Below are 14,956 nucleotides of genomic sequence, written 5' to 3' on the forward strand. Positions count from 1 at the left end.
CAGACAGTCCGCGGAGTACTTAAACTGAAGCGTTCATAAACTGAAGCAAACTTTCCCTTTGAAAGTAATGGAAAGTGGATTAATCCGTTCCAGACGGGTCCGCGGAGTACTTAAACTGAAATGTTCATAAACTGAAGCATGGGTGTAATTGGTTACGGAAGTCTGTTCATAAACTGAAGCGTTCATAAACTGAAGCGAACTTTCCCATTGAAAGTAATGGAAAATGAATTAACCCGTTCCAGATGGGTCCACGGCGTTCATAAACCGAAAATTCATAAACCGAGGTGTTCATAAACCGAGGTTCCACTGTACCTGTTTATCTACTTGCACTCTGACGTGCTTTCGAGCTGCTAGGTTGGCAGGAGCTGGGACCGAGCCACGGGAGCTCACCCCATCACGGGCTGGTAGAGCTAGGCAAAAATCCTGTACCGCTTTCGTGTTTCATTGGGAGCAAGTCCCAATGAACCCAGTGGGACTTTTTCAGAGTAGATATGCGGTTAATTTCAGAAGACAATCTGAGTTCAAAGAGTTTTTTGGAACTTTGCAAATTCCTTTTTGAAATGATCTGGCAGAGGAAGAGGCAAATGCTATTTGTTGAAATATATTTGTTTTCCATCAAGCCCAATTCACACACTTGTTCTGAAGCACTAGAGTCCTCACAAATTACTATAAGGAGCCATTTGTGTCAAAAGTTTGCTCTGTCAGAGAGAAGACCTTCAAGTCTTCTTTGTGATTTGTTAACCTTTTGATGCACTTCTACCTAGCAAATAGATACCTAGCAAACTGCCTCCCCATTGCAACCCTGATCTCCCTCTCAGATCTTCTAAAACAGCCATGCTGACCATACCCCAACTGGTGAAATGCCATCTCAAAAATTAGCTTCTCAGTAGTACCACCCACTCTCTAGAACACAGTCCCACACAAGGCAGAAGTTAAAGCATCTCCTGAAGAGCCATCTATTTAAGAAGCCTTTCACTGGCTCATACAATTCATCTGCTTGTTCTGCTTGTTCTTATTGATATATTTATTCATTTTGTTTCATTTTGGTTATAATTTTCCGACTTTTATCTTATCTTTTCTGACTTTTAAGTATCTTATTGTGTTTTAGGTAAACCATTTTAAGCAATGCAGAAATATTATTAATATAAATAATTGTTACCAACATGGGTGGTTGAAACACATGGGAGTTTATTATTTTACACAGATTAATTTAATTTAAAATAAATTAAAACATTAAACAATTTTTTTTAAAAAAAGTTTATAAAATCACCATGCAATGACTTTATCTTAATGATTGTAAATGACAATTCTGAGGGACTCAAAATATTTTTATAACATGAGGAAGTCAACTATGATCATTTTGAAATATATTGTTCTTGAAAACCTTAACATGTACAAAAAACCCTTCAAAACAATATAACTAGGAAGCATCAATGTTTCATTTCTGTTAATTTATCCCTTTACATAAGTAAAGAACCCCACTGCTCTAAAATATAGTTCCTACAGGACCCAAAATATTCATGGTTTATGTTTTATCTGATTGCATATCCAAAAGAAACCCAACCAGAAAAAACTAGATAGTGATCAATGCCCCCTTTAACCAAATAAGCAAATAAATTTAAAAAGTCGTGAAATCAGTAAGACTCAATTCCAACTGTGCTTAGAACATGTTTATTTTTATTACTGTTTTGGTAAGGGCAGTGCTTTTTTTCTTTAAAATCACCATTTTATAGTTCAAATCAGGAAAAATAAATACAGTAAATGGACAAAAGTAGAAAGATTCACAAAATGTTTAGGGAAAGAGTACCCCCAGGGAAAAAAAAGCACTGGGTAAGGGCAAGTTACAACAATCAGTATGAATGTGCATTAACAGTTGTCAGAGCACATGTAACAGATTACCCTAAACTCAAAGTAAATTATTAAAACCAAGTCTGTTCTGTCTTTCTTGCTGCACAGATAATACCCAAACAACATATTGAATTGGCCAATGGCCATGAGGTTATAGGTTCAAACCCCACAAAAACGTAAGCAGAACATTTCTGACTACAATAACATTTTTGTGACGTGAGAATGGTCCCTAAATTAGTGGTACAGCAAGTGCTCTGTACAGTCCTAGGCTCAATCTCCAGAGAAAATATTTCAAACAGGAGTAAGAAAGGTCTCTGCCAAAGATCATAGAATCATAGAGTTGGAAGAGACCACAAGGGCCATCCAGTCCAACCCCCTGCCAAGCAGGAAACACCATCAAAACATTCTTGACATGTGGCTGTCAAGCCTCTGCTTAAAGACATCCAAAGGAGGAGACTCCACCACACTCCTTGGTAGCAAATTCCACTGCCGAACAGCTCCTAACTCAGATCATGGAAAGCTAGTCAGAGAAGACTAAGCTGAGTTAGGACGACTCTCAATAACCAAAGGTTTGAAATGAAATAAGGCGGCTTTCGGTATTTGCTGTTAAATCTAACTTTGTTTGTGAAGGTAATGATGTTTTATTGTGCTAAAGTTATAGCACTGGGGAAGTAACCACGTGCTATCAGTGAATCACCTTTTTCCTGGCTCCTTAATTATCCATATCAGTCTCATTTGAGAACCTACAGCATTTAAAATGCTAACATTTTAATGAGGGACCATGAAGATTGAAAACAGCATGGGCACTGATCTGTTCAAAGGAGGGGAAAAGTCTGAAGTCCAGCTGGACAGATTTCAGTTTGAAATGTGATATGTCCTGAAGCCTATTAGGAAACAGCTTTGTGACTTGCTGGAGACTGCTATTATGGTTGTGGAGCTTGATGTTTGTGAATTTGAAAAGGAAACAACTGATGGGGAACGGATTAAGCGCCCACACTCCTCTAAAAATCACAGCTTCCGTTTTTCAGTTTTTTGTTTTAAGTGGTTTAGTTAAATGCATTTACGTGTAGGCTGAGGTCTATCCCAAACTTGGTACCAAACATCCTTTTACTGGAAATGCTAGGATACATGCCTGGATTTTCCACATATTACCCACTTATGGCATAAAAATGAAACTGGAGAACAATGCTATAAAGCAATACTAACAACAATGGTTTACCAATGAAGATTCAAAATATTTTGATTATACAATTACACTAAAGTTTATTGTGAGGACCAAGCCTTTACACAGATATCTACACAACAATATTAAAATTTATTGCATACAGCCCCAGCAATGACCTCATCCCACAAAACAAAAAGAAGTTACAACAAGAACGAATTTATGAAGACATTAACGGGATCTTCCTTGTCAGTAAAAGATCTTTCCCTAGCTTTCATGGCCTTCATCACATAGACCGCTACCACGTGGTAAATCTGTGGATTGGCATCAATAATAATTTTACGTGATCTTTGGGGTTATTTATTGAATTGGGTATGATTTGCAGAATCCCACCTCTAAAGCTCGAGTAAAGAGGACAATGACGAAGGTAATGTATAAGGTCCTCTTTAGTTCTCATGGGGCAAGGGCACAGGCTCTACTGGAATTCTGGCAAATCTGCCAGCCAAGTATGCAGTAGGCATTGTTTGAAGCCGAGCCATAGTAAAAGCTCTCCGAAGAGTGACTGCTTTTAGTAGGGGAAACCAATAAGAGAGTCCAGAGTTTTTTTATCTTCATGGTGTCTGAAGAGGCACCATGAAAGATCCATTCTCAAATTTTATCAGGGCTCCACAATTTAAGAATATTAAACTCAGGAAGGGTATATCTGGATAAAATATCTAAGAGGTTTTGACACCAAGTAGAGTTATGTTGGAAAGATGCATAGGCTTGTTTAGCCAGTAGAGCGTTCGGAGCATTTTCGAGATTGATAAATGAGCTCAGAAATCTTAAGTGGGCCCTAGCAGACACAGAAGGTAATCTCACTTCCACTCTTAGAAAAGCTGCTGGGGTTCCTTGAAGGAGGCCTAAGATTCTTTTAAGATAAGAGTTCTGTAAAATTTCAAGCCGATTTAGCAACTTCTGGTTACACCCCCAGAGTTCTACCCCATATAACATCTGTATATCAAATAATGTAAAACAGCAATTACATTGGGGAGGGACACATCAAAGTTGACACCAGATGGCATAACTAGTATGTTAGCTGGGATTTGATTTTTTCCATCTGCTATCTAAGCAGCATAGTGTTTGCACATATTCAAGCAATATCAACGAAGCACAAATGTTAGCCTCTGATCACAGAGATTACAATATTAGATATGTTGTCTGCAAATAGCATCATGTTCTGGAAAGTAATCCGCACGTGTCACATCTATTGCCAGCTATGAAACAGTTATGTAAAACACATGATCTATACTGTGCAACTTGATGGAGAAAGTTTACCAACCTAAAAAGAGAAAATGTATTGAGAATATGAGCTTTGAAAGTATCTCATTAAACAAGATCATTTGCATTCATGCAGCAAAATAGGCATGTGTTTATAAATTTGATGTGTTGAACTTGTGTGATATGTTAGCTGAAACAGGTCTGCATAACTTAGGACACATCATGCCATACGCAGCGTACAACCCATTTATTATGGCCTACCAGGTTCATAGTAATTATACTCACCAATTATACTCACCAACTCCTTCCACATTTAATACCCTAAAGCTTTCCCTTCCCGACTGATTTCTGAAACCACTTCTCTTCTATTCCCCACTTTTCACCTTCACCCCATGTCCACGCCTCCTCCTTTTGTGCAACTGCCCCTGTATACAAACCACCCCCATTGTAACCTCCTGCATCCACCACCCACATTGCAACAAGCACACTTTTCACCTTCTGCTCAGTTGTTAAGTCATTGTCCCCTCCTATTCTTCAGACCCTTTCATGCCCCTGCTATCATCTGCAACCCCCATTCCCATGCCTCCTATTCCCTTTTCTGCAACCCACTTTTTCCTTCACTTTTTCCTTCACCCTCCTCCTTACTTTTCTCAACTCTCCCTTGCACACCAACCACCTCCAATTTCCATGCCTCCTCCTGTCTCCTATTCTGCAGTCCCCTCTGTGTACATTACCCATGATTATACAGCTTACTGTATCTTTAAGATGAACAGACTCTTCAGAGCAAGCATGTCAATTAGCTCGTTCAATTAGAAAAGGTTAAAGTGGTTGCATGTTTGCTTATTAATAAAACATACAGTATTTTCTAAATTATTACACTGAATCTGGAACCTCATATTGAAGACAACAAACGTTACCAGATATGAAATACATTGTAGAAGTCCAACGCTTGGCAACATTTGACATCCTCTCCGCCCACCACCACAGCCCTCATGCTACCGGTATCTAGTTACTGCTTTCCCAAATTTTGGAAGGAGGTGGGAGGCCTCTAGGACCCTGCCAAAGCCTCACGTGTCCTTCCTAAAGCCCTGTGCATAGCTTAGCCATTTGTGTGAATGCAGTGTGAGAGTAACAATTTTTGGCCTCCCCCACCCCCCCAACACACACTGTGCATGTGCACAAGACAAGGCAGTGTGCAGCCTATGGATTCTATGCTGAAGTACTCTTGCAACCCGTTGTTGTTGTTGTTTAGTCGTTTAGTCATGTCCGACTCTTCGTGACCCCATGGACCATAGCACGCCAGGCACTCCTGTCTTGCACTGCCTCCCGCAGTTTGGTCAAACTCATGTTCGTAGCTTCGAGAACACTGTCCAACCATCTTGTCCTCTGACGTCCCCTTCTCCTAGTGCCCTCAATCTTTCCCAACATCAGGGTCTTTTCCAAGGATTCTTCTCTTCTCATGAGGTGGCCAAAGTATTGGAGCCTCAGCTTCACGATCTGTCCTTCCAGGGAGCACTCAGGGCTGATTTCCTTAAGAATGGATAGGTTTGATCTTCTTGCAGTCCATGGGACTCTCAAGAGTCTCCTCCAGCACCACAATTCAAAAGCATCAATTCTTCAGCGATCAGCCTTCTTTATGGTCCAGCTCTCACTTCCATACATCACTACTGGGAAAACCATAGCTTTAACTATACGGACCTTTGTCGGCAAGGTGATGTCTCTGCTTTTTAAGATGCTGTCTAGGTTTGTCATTGCTTTTCTCCCAAGAAGCAGGCGTCTTTTAATTTCGGGACTCCTGTCACCATCTGCAGTGATCAAGGAGCCCAAGAAGGTGAAATCTCTCACTGCCTCCATTTCTTCCCCTTCTATTTGCCAGGAGGTGATGGGACCAGTGGCCATGACCTTGGTTTTTTTGATGTTGAGCTTCAGACCATATTTTGCACTCTCCTCTTTCACCCTCATTAAAAGGTTCTTTAATTCCTCCTCGCTTTCTGCCATCAAGGTTGTGTCATCTGCATATCTGAGGTTGTTGATATTTCTTCCGGCAATCTTAATTCCGGTTTGGGATTCATCTAGTCCAGCCTTTCGCATGATGAATTCTGAATATAAGTTAAATAAGCAGGGAGACAATATACAACCTTGTCGTACTCCTTTCCCAATTTTGAACCACTCAGTTGTTCCATATCCAGTTCTAACTGTAGCTTCTTGTCCCACATAGAGATTTCTCAGGAGACAGATGAGGTGATCAGGCACTCCCATTTCTTTAAGAACTTGCCATAGTTTGCTGTGGTCGACACAGTCAAAGGCTTTTGCATAGTCAATGAAGCAGAAGTAGATGTTTTTCTGGAACTCTCTAGCTTTCTCCATAATCCAGCGCATGTTTGCTATTTGGTCTCTGGTTCCTCTGCCCTTTCGAAATCCAGCTTGCACTTCTGGGAGTTCTCGGTCCACATACTGCTTAAGCCTGCCTTGTAGCATTTTAAGCATAACCTTGCTAGCGTGTGAAATGAGCGCAATTGTGCGGTAGTTGGAGCATTCTTTGGCACCGCCCTTCTTTGGAATTGGGGTGTAGACTGATCTTCTCCAATCCTCTGGCCATTGCTGAGTTTTCCAAACTTGCTGGCATATTGGGTATATTTAAAAGATGATGCTGTTAAGGTGCTACACCCAATATGCCAGCTCTTGCAACCCACTTGGTATGAAAAATTGGGCCGCCCTGTACTATAAAATATTTGAGAGATCCACATCCTTTATCTCTCACACATGAGGCAGCTGTGGTATGGAAGTGGGAGAAGCTTAAGACAGACATTTTTTCCTATCATCATCACCATCATAATGAATTTTTATTATACCCTGCCCTTCACAGCTAGAATCAGGGTCAGGGCAGCTAACACCCAAAAAATTACAATAAAACGTAAAAGAAAAAGAAAAACAGTTAATTAAAATACGGGTTAAAATACAATTTAAAATGCAGCCTCATTTTAGTAGTAGCCCATAAATCAAAACCATAAGGGGAGGGAAACATAAGGCTCAGACTGAGTCCAAACCAAAGACCAGGCGGAACAGCTCCGTCTTGCAGGCCCTGCAGAAATATGTCAAATCCTGCAGGGCCCTGGTCTCTTGTGACAGAGCGTTCCACCAAGTCAGGGCCAGTACTGAAAAGGCCCTGGCCCTAGTTGAGACCAATCTAACCATCTTGTGGCTCGGGACCTCCAAAGTGTTGTTATTTGTGGACCTTAAGGTCCTCCGTGGGGCATACCAAGAGAGGTGGTCCCGTAGATACGAGGGTCCTAGGTCGCATAGGGCTTGGGCTTTAAACCAGCACCTTAAACCTGACCCTGTACTCCACCAGAAGCCAGTGCAGCTGGTAAAGCACTGTATGAAGTGGTCCCGCAGCAAGGACCCCATAAGGAGCCTCGCCACGGCATTCTGCACCCGCTGGAGTTTCTGGGTCAGCTTCAAGGGCAGCCCCGCGTAGGGCGAGTTACAATAATCAAGCCTGGAGGTGACCATCACATGGATCACTACTTTTTGCCTCTCAGTTCCTCTCCAACCCTCCTTTATTCAAACCTCTGCTGTCGTTTAAAACCACTATTTCCCTCTGTAACATAGCTGCCAAGTTATCCCTTATTTTCAGGGAAATTCCATTATGCTGAATAGGCTTCCTCGTGAGAAAAGGGAAAACTTGGCAGCTATGCCTCTGTAGTCTTCCATCTTCTGCCTGCTCTTCTGCGCCCCTCCCTGCTCTATGACTTCATGCTAATCCAGGATTGTGACACAGCACTACAGTGGGGGCTGCACGATGATAGCTGTACATTTTGGACAGATATCTTGCATCTCAAATGCAGTTTTGCTGTCCTAGACAGACAGTAGAAATTTAACAAGCACACGTTGAGTGGGCTTACATAGCAGGTAGCCTGTATTCAACCCAGTAGGCCAAAGCGTGTGCAAATCTAGTCTAAAGTTCTCGACCAGGCCCATAGAAATCCTCTCTGCTATGAAACTCAGTGGGTGGGCCTTGAATAAGACACACACACCCTCATCCTAACTTACCTCACAAGCTACTGCAAGGATAAACAACTTGCTCTGACCTCCCTAGGAGGAACAGGGCACAAATGTAGTATTTCAAACTTCAATACAGATTCTAAGCCTTTAACATCCCTTACATTTTACATAACTTCTATTTCTTTGACTAATATAAAGGTTTATTACCAATCTGGTTATTTTATGGCAACTTTTGCAATATCCGAACATGGATTTAGAAATACCGCAACTTGTAAACCATCAAGTCAAATGCAATTTGTAAGCCAGGTGTGATGCTTGCAGCTCACCAGGGACCACCTGTTTTGGTCCAGGGCTGCAAAACAGGGGCTACAATACATGGCTTGCAGGCTATTTGTATAGGACAAAATTTCTGTAGGCCTAATTTAAGAGACACATTTTTTTAAAAAAAAAAAACATTCACTATTTTATCTTTTTCACAGCGGTGTAAAAAACAGAAGCAGGTGTTTAACTGAATTAGAAGGTTAGAGGAAACCAGGGCAAGCCCAAGTATTAAGCAAAATGTAAAAGTGGCAGGTTTAAGCCACCATGAAATGGGACAAAATGTCAATTTCATTCATACAATACTGCTACCATGGGGCGGGGGAGGGGGGGACAACCAGCAAAACTATACAAAGTGTCTACATAACAATCAATTTGAAGCACAGCAAAACATTTTAGGCAGTTGAAAAGGTTAGATTAAACAAGGATAATGAAAACAGACATACCGTAGAAGGATGGATTGTCACAAACACTGACACAACTAACAAACTGAAACCAAATAAAAAAATTCCTTCAGTAGCACCTTAAAGACCAACTAAGTTTTTATTTTGGTATGAGCTTTCGTGTGCATGCACACTTCTGAAGAAGTGTGTGAAGGTGTGAAGAAGAAGAAGTGTGAAGGTATCTGAAGAAGTGTGCATGCACACGAAAGCTCATACCAAAATAAAAACTTAGTTGGTCTTTAAGGTGCTACTGAAGGAATTTTTTTATTTTACTTCGATCCAGACCAACACGGCTACCTACCTGTAAACTGAAACCAGGTGTCTTGAAATCCTACTCTTCAGATTTCACAATGTGCCCTTACATTGGGAGTACTGTTTTGATTACACAGCTCAGGCACCAAAATTGCCTTGGACCATTTGGCCTTGTGTGTTCCACCTCCTTCCCAGAGGTTCTTCTTCATCCCATTTTTATTGGCCAGCATCATTCAAAATCCACACCCGCAAGGAAGAAGTTGTTTGTGAAGCCTAGCTAGTGTTTCTGTCCTAACCTCTGGCCTCTAACTGACACCAATCCAGACTTAGCTGCTGGGTTCCTAATACACACAAATGACTTTCCTTATTGAAAAAGATTAAGGAAATTGTATTTAATAGAACATCTGATGTCAATTATTACCACATCTAAAAGTAGCCTTGCCAGGTAAAATGACTCAGCTGGTAATGCTGGATCCTTTGTACATGAGGTCATTATCTCATTATCTATGTTGTGAACAGGTTATTTCTAGCTGCCTTTGTCAGAATAAAGGTCATAAACTCTGCAGAATTATTTTCCTCCACTGTCCGAATGCAGATATATGCATTTGTCACTACTATTGTCTTGCTAGTTTTTACGGTTACTACCTTTATTTACAGGGACGCGGGTGGCGCTGTGGTCTAAACCACAGAGCCTAGGGCTTGCCAATCAGAAGGTTAGCAGTTCAAATCCCCGCGACGGGGTGAGCTCCTGTTGCTCGGTCCCAGCAGTTCGAAAGCACATCAAAAGTGCAAGAAAATAAATAGGTACCGCTCCAGTGTGAAGGCAAACGGTGTTTCGCCAGAAGCGGCTTACTCATGCTGGCCCCATGACCCGGAAGCTGTCTGCGGACAAATGCCAGCTCCCTTGGCTTAAAGAGTGAGATGAGCCCCACAACCCCAGTCGTCCACGACTGGACCTAATGGTCAGGGGTACCTTTACCTTTATTTACAAAGAGGTTTCCATGTATTTAACAGCTGAGTAGCTACAAGAAACCCAACAGCTGACATTTTAATTCATTGTATCTCCAAATTGGGAAAAGCTACATTTTATGAATTTTTGCATGCTGCTCATTTGTTAAAGGCATAGAAATACTGACAGTGTGGGGAGTAACAGCTACTCTGGCACACACCTAAGAATTGTCTTCCTGATTAAGTCCAAGGTCTGTCTAGCCCAGGCATCCCGAGACTTTGGCCCTCCAGATGTTTTGGACTACAGTTCCCATCTTCCCTGACCACTGGTCCTGTTAGCTAGGGATCATGGGAGATGTAGGCCAAAACATCTGGAGGGCCGCAGTTTGGGCAAGCCTGGTCTAGCCCAACATTCCAATTAACTGTGGTCAGCCAAATATTTTGGAAGTGCAAGGTTTCACAAGCAGAGCATGAAGGCAATGACCATGCAGTGTCTAAAACTTTTAAACAAATCTTACTATTTAGAACTGTGACAGTATGGCACTATTCCTCATGTCAGTAGGCAAGGAGTTCTGAAGTGGGTGATGCAACACTAAAAGATCAGTTTTTTGTTTGTTTTTACAAATGCAATACAAGTATTATGTGAGACCTGTAGCAATGACAGTTTCGCAGATCAAAGCAGCTGACAGGGCATATATGGGATAAGGGCATCTCACAGATAAACAGGCCCCAAGCCAATTTGTTTTCATTTTTTGGTTGCCAAAATAGGTGCATAATGGGTGCAAATCGAGAGTTATAACCGGGCTAGAATTTCAAGAACTGACTGTATATTTATTAAGTACCCTGTACAGAAGCCAGTACAGAATACCTCCACTATGAGGGCGGTCTGACAGGTTTGGAAAAGGTGGAAGGAACAGCTGGTGCTTAACATTTTCCCTCTGTAGGTCTACTCAAAACTGCTGCCACTTCTGTTTGGTAACAGGGTCATTTTCTCAACTAACTCTCCAGTCTTCACTTCATAGCTGTAGTAGCACATAGTGCGGATGAATTCTTAAAGGGGCCTCTGTTCTTTACAGAAATTTCTCCACCCTGACCCACTTTCATTGCACAACTGAAAGTGAAAGGGACTATTCTATATTATGATCAGCTTGCAACACTTTACTCATTTTTTTTTACTGTTTAAAAGGTTTTAAAGCCTTTTGCTAGCTTTTTACAAGTCCTACTTGAGCAGGTTAGCAAAGGACTTTAAAGGCAAGCAAAGTACCTCAGCTGAGACAACCACCTTGTTATAAGATATGCCACCCATCACCACAATCGCTCCTGACAAATTTATCTTAGGTTTCTCTCAATTCTCTCCCCCTCCACACCATTTCCCCTTCTTTTATTTCCTCCTTTCTCAACATTGCAGCACACTGTTTACATGTCTACTCAGAAGTAACTTCCATTAAGTTTAGTGGAGTTCCAGCTAGGCCATATTCTGAACATGTCTAAAAGCCCCAAGTCTTGATTTTAAACTGCAAAGAGAGTGTGTGCTCCAAAAGCTTAGAAGCACTAGCACACTGAGGATGAAGAGAAAACATGAGATGTGATTAGTATACTGAGGCAATGTTAAGAGTAGACTTGACTTCCCTGGCGACCCAGGTGGCGCTGTGGTTAAACCACTGAGCCTAGGGCTTGCTGATCAGAAGGTCGGCGGTTCGAATCCCTGTGACGGGGTGAGCTCCCGTTGCTTGGTCCCAGCTCCTGCCAACCTAGCAGTTCGAAAGCACATCAAAATGCAAGTAGATAAATAGGAACCACTACAGCGGGAAGGTAAACGGCGTTTCCATGTGCTGCTCTGGTTTGCCAGAAGCGGCTTTGTCATGCTGGTCACATGACCTGGAAGCTATACGCCGGCTCCCTCGGCCAATAATGCGAGATGAGCGCGCAACCCCAGAGTCGGCCACGACTGGACCTAATGGTCAGGGGTCCCTTTACCTTTACCTTGACTTCCCTGGAGACATTCCAAAACACAACCCAGCCCCATATTCTGTAATCCCGCCTTTCATTTCCTTTCCTCAGAAGACAAGTGTCTGGGAAGAGGAGGGTATTGGCTGTTGGAAAAAGAGCTCCAAGAAGATTGTCAGGCCCTTGATCTTGCAGCTGACCAATAGGAAGTGGAATGCTGACTGTGATGAGGTAGTACCAGCTGTAAGTCGTTGAATTGGCTTTTGGGATATCAGATAGGGAGTACGAAGATGTGGGAAGTGTTACAATACAAAAAATAAATATCAGTTACAGAATTAAGAGCTAGGGTGGGGAGAGAAAGAATTATCTTTCCCACAATAGTAAAGAAAAATTTCTTCTGTGCTTTTTCTTCTCTATGGAATTAAAAGAGTCTATTGTAAAGACAAATCCTAAAAACAAAGACCTTCTGTATGGATTATTTTTTTAAAAAAATTTTTTTAACTGTCTCCAAAGCTTGAATTATTACCATGTGATACTGCAGAGGGATACTGCCCTGGGATAATAGACATTTATTTTAAGATACAGTAAAAAGTATGTATCATAAACTGAGTCCTTTAGCAACCTATTCCAGAGCTACTCCCACCAAATTATGTTCTATCAGAAGCTAATTAAATAATCAAGAAAACAAACATTCAGAATGTTTAACTAGACAAGAAGTTGAGCTATATATATGTTTAGAATGGGCTGAAAATACATGATCAGAAAACTCAAAGTGCTTGATCTCTTGATTACCACTGGAGTTTATTTCACATCAACAATATGATCACTCAATTGGACAGTGCTGAAAAGAAAACCTTTCCACACCATTGAGCTTATACCTTTGTCCAAAGGTCTTCACTGAAATCACAAACAATTTAATTAACAACTCTAATCAAAGCTGGTTATTCTTCCCAGATTTCACTACAATAAAATACTGCAATCAATTTCTGCTCCTGGTAAGCCTGTTGAGGTTTGCCTCTCTGAGTCAATAAAAATTGAATGAACTCAGGACCAGTTTAAAAGTTTTCATTGCTAACAAAGTTATTTTTTAATTTAAAAAAATCAATTTAAAACGATAAACAAACCTCAACTTATATAACCAAACCAAAATTATTATCTAGGCAGACACTGTAAATATCCTGCACACAGATCAAAATGCCCATCTTTTTCAAAAATATATTTTCTAGAATTTATTTGTACACAGAAATTGAAGAGCTTGCTTTTCTTCTTAGTCAAGGTACACTTGAAAAGGGTTTACTGAAAGGGTTTAGCATGTTTCCTTATAAGATCACAGAAATACAAAGGAATAATCTCATTTCTACATGATCTAAAATATCAATGGGGCCCAATTAGGTCTCTTCTGCTTTTCAAGTTCCATAATCTTTTAAAAAGAAGATATGTACAGTTGTAGCAACACAGAGAATCCTGGACACCACAAACAGCTCTTAAAACAAGGAACAAGTAAACTTGCATGGAACTGAATTGCTGTGGTATAGGCATGGAGAAGGCTAGGAGAAACAGCCCTTGAACAGCCAAAGTGTCAGCTCCAGCAAAACCAGGGGTCTTAATCTTAATTCCATGCACTCCGATTTGTATCTTGTGTTTCCTGCTTGGCAGGGGGTTGGACTGGATGGCCCTTGTGGTCTCTTCCAACTCTATGATTCTATGATTCTATGTATCTTCAGGAGCACTTGATCAGACCACTTGAAAAGGGAAAAAAGTTTGTTATCAAGGCTGCCAAACTGAGCAATGGGAAATTACCGCAGTCCCTGCACTCAGCCTCCTCCTGCAAGAGGTGAGAAGTGAGTCTAAAGGCAAGCAAAGAGGGCTAAGGCAGGAGTATTGGGGGCATGAAAGGACAAAGAGGTCTACACAAGTTGTCAGACTGGAGTAGTAGTAGCTCAAGGTGAGCAGCTGGAACTCATGAGGGGAGTTACAAAATATAAGAAACTGGAAAGTAGTAAAAAGCAGATTGTGTGGTGCCACTTACTCTTAAGAAGACATGGTTCTTGAGAAATGGAGGGAGAAGAAGGACAAAGCACCAGAACTCTTTCCTCCTCAAAAGAAGTTGTAAGCAAGTATAAAGTAATACACATTGGGCTAAAAATAAATTCAGTGAAGAAAAGGAAGTATTTCTTCACACAACACATAACCAATTAATGCAATCTGCTGCAACAAGATGTCATAGTAACCACTGGCTTAGGCGGATTTAAAAGTAGTTCCTCATATTCCTAGTTTAGTAGTCTATGAAAGACCACCTGCAGTTCAGAGGCATCAGGTCTCCAAAAACAAGTTGCTGAGGGGCAAAACATGAAGGCAGACTGGTGCCTGCCTTCGTGCACAACCTATGGGATTCTCAGAAGCATCTAGCTGGCCATTGTTGGAAACAAAATGCTAAATTAGAAGTGCCACTGGTCTGATGTAGCAAGTATATTCTTACATTGAAATCTAATCTATGGCATATCCTGAGCTCAGAGACAGGCAACAACCCTTAAAAAAACTGAACAGTATTTCAAATTATTTACTGACTAATACAGGACAGTCACACTAGCTGTATCTTCACAACTCACATGCAACCACAAACACACACAAGACACGCTCATCCCAATATATCCAACACTACTCCCAGACTGCAGGGAGATTTGTGGCTAGTCAGTAAGCAAAGACAGGTTCCTCACCATTGCCTGTCAATTCCCACTTGCTCCTATAATGCAAGGGTGGGATTTTCCAGTAC

General features: G+C 41.3%; 1 protein-coding gene across 1 annotated transcript in view; it reads right to left on the bottom strand.

Annotated features, from left to right (window-relative positions):
* The window catches only part of SLC12A7 (solute carrier family 12 member 7), a 106,277-nt gene that overhangs the window by 84,619 nt on the left and 6,702 nt on the right, over window positions 1-14,956 (bottom strand). The window lies entirely within an intron of this gene.

The sequence above is a fragment of the Zootoca vivipara genome, chromosome 8 (assembly GCF_963506605.1).
Source record: "Zootoca vivipara chromosome 8, rZooViv1.1, whole genome shotgun sequence".
Lineage (NCBI taxonomy): Eukaryota > Metazoa > Chordata > Lepidosauria > Squamata > Lacertidae > Zootoca > Zootoca vivipara.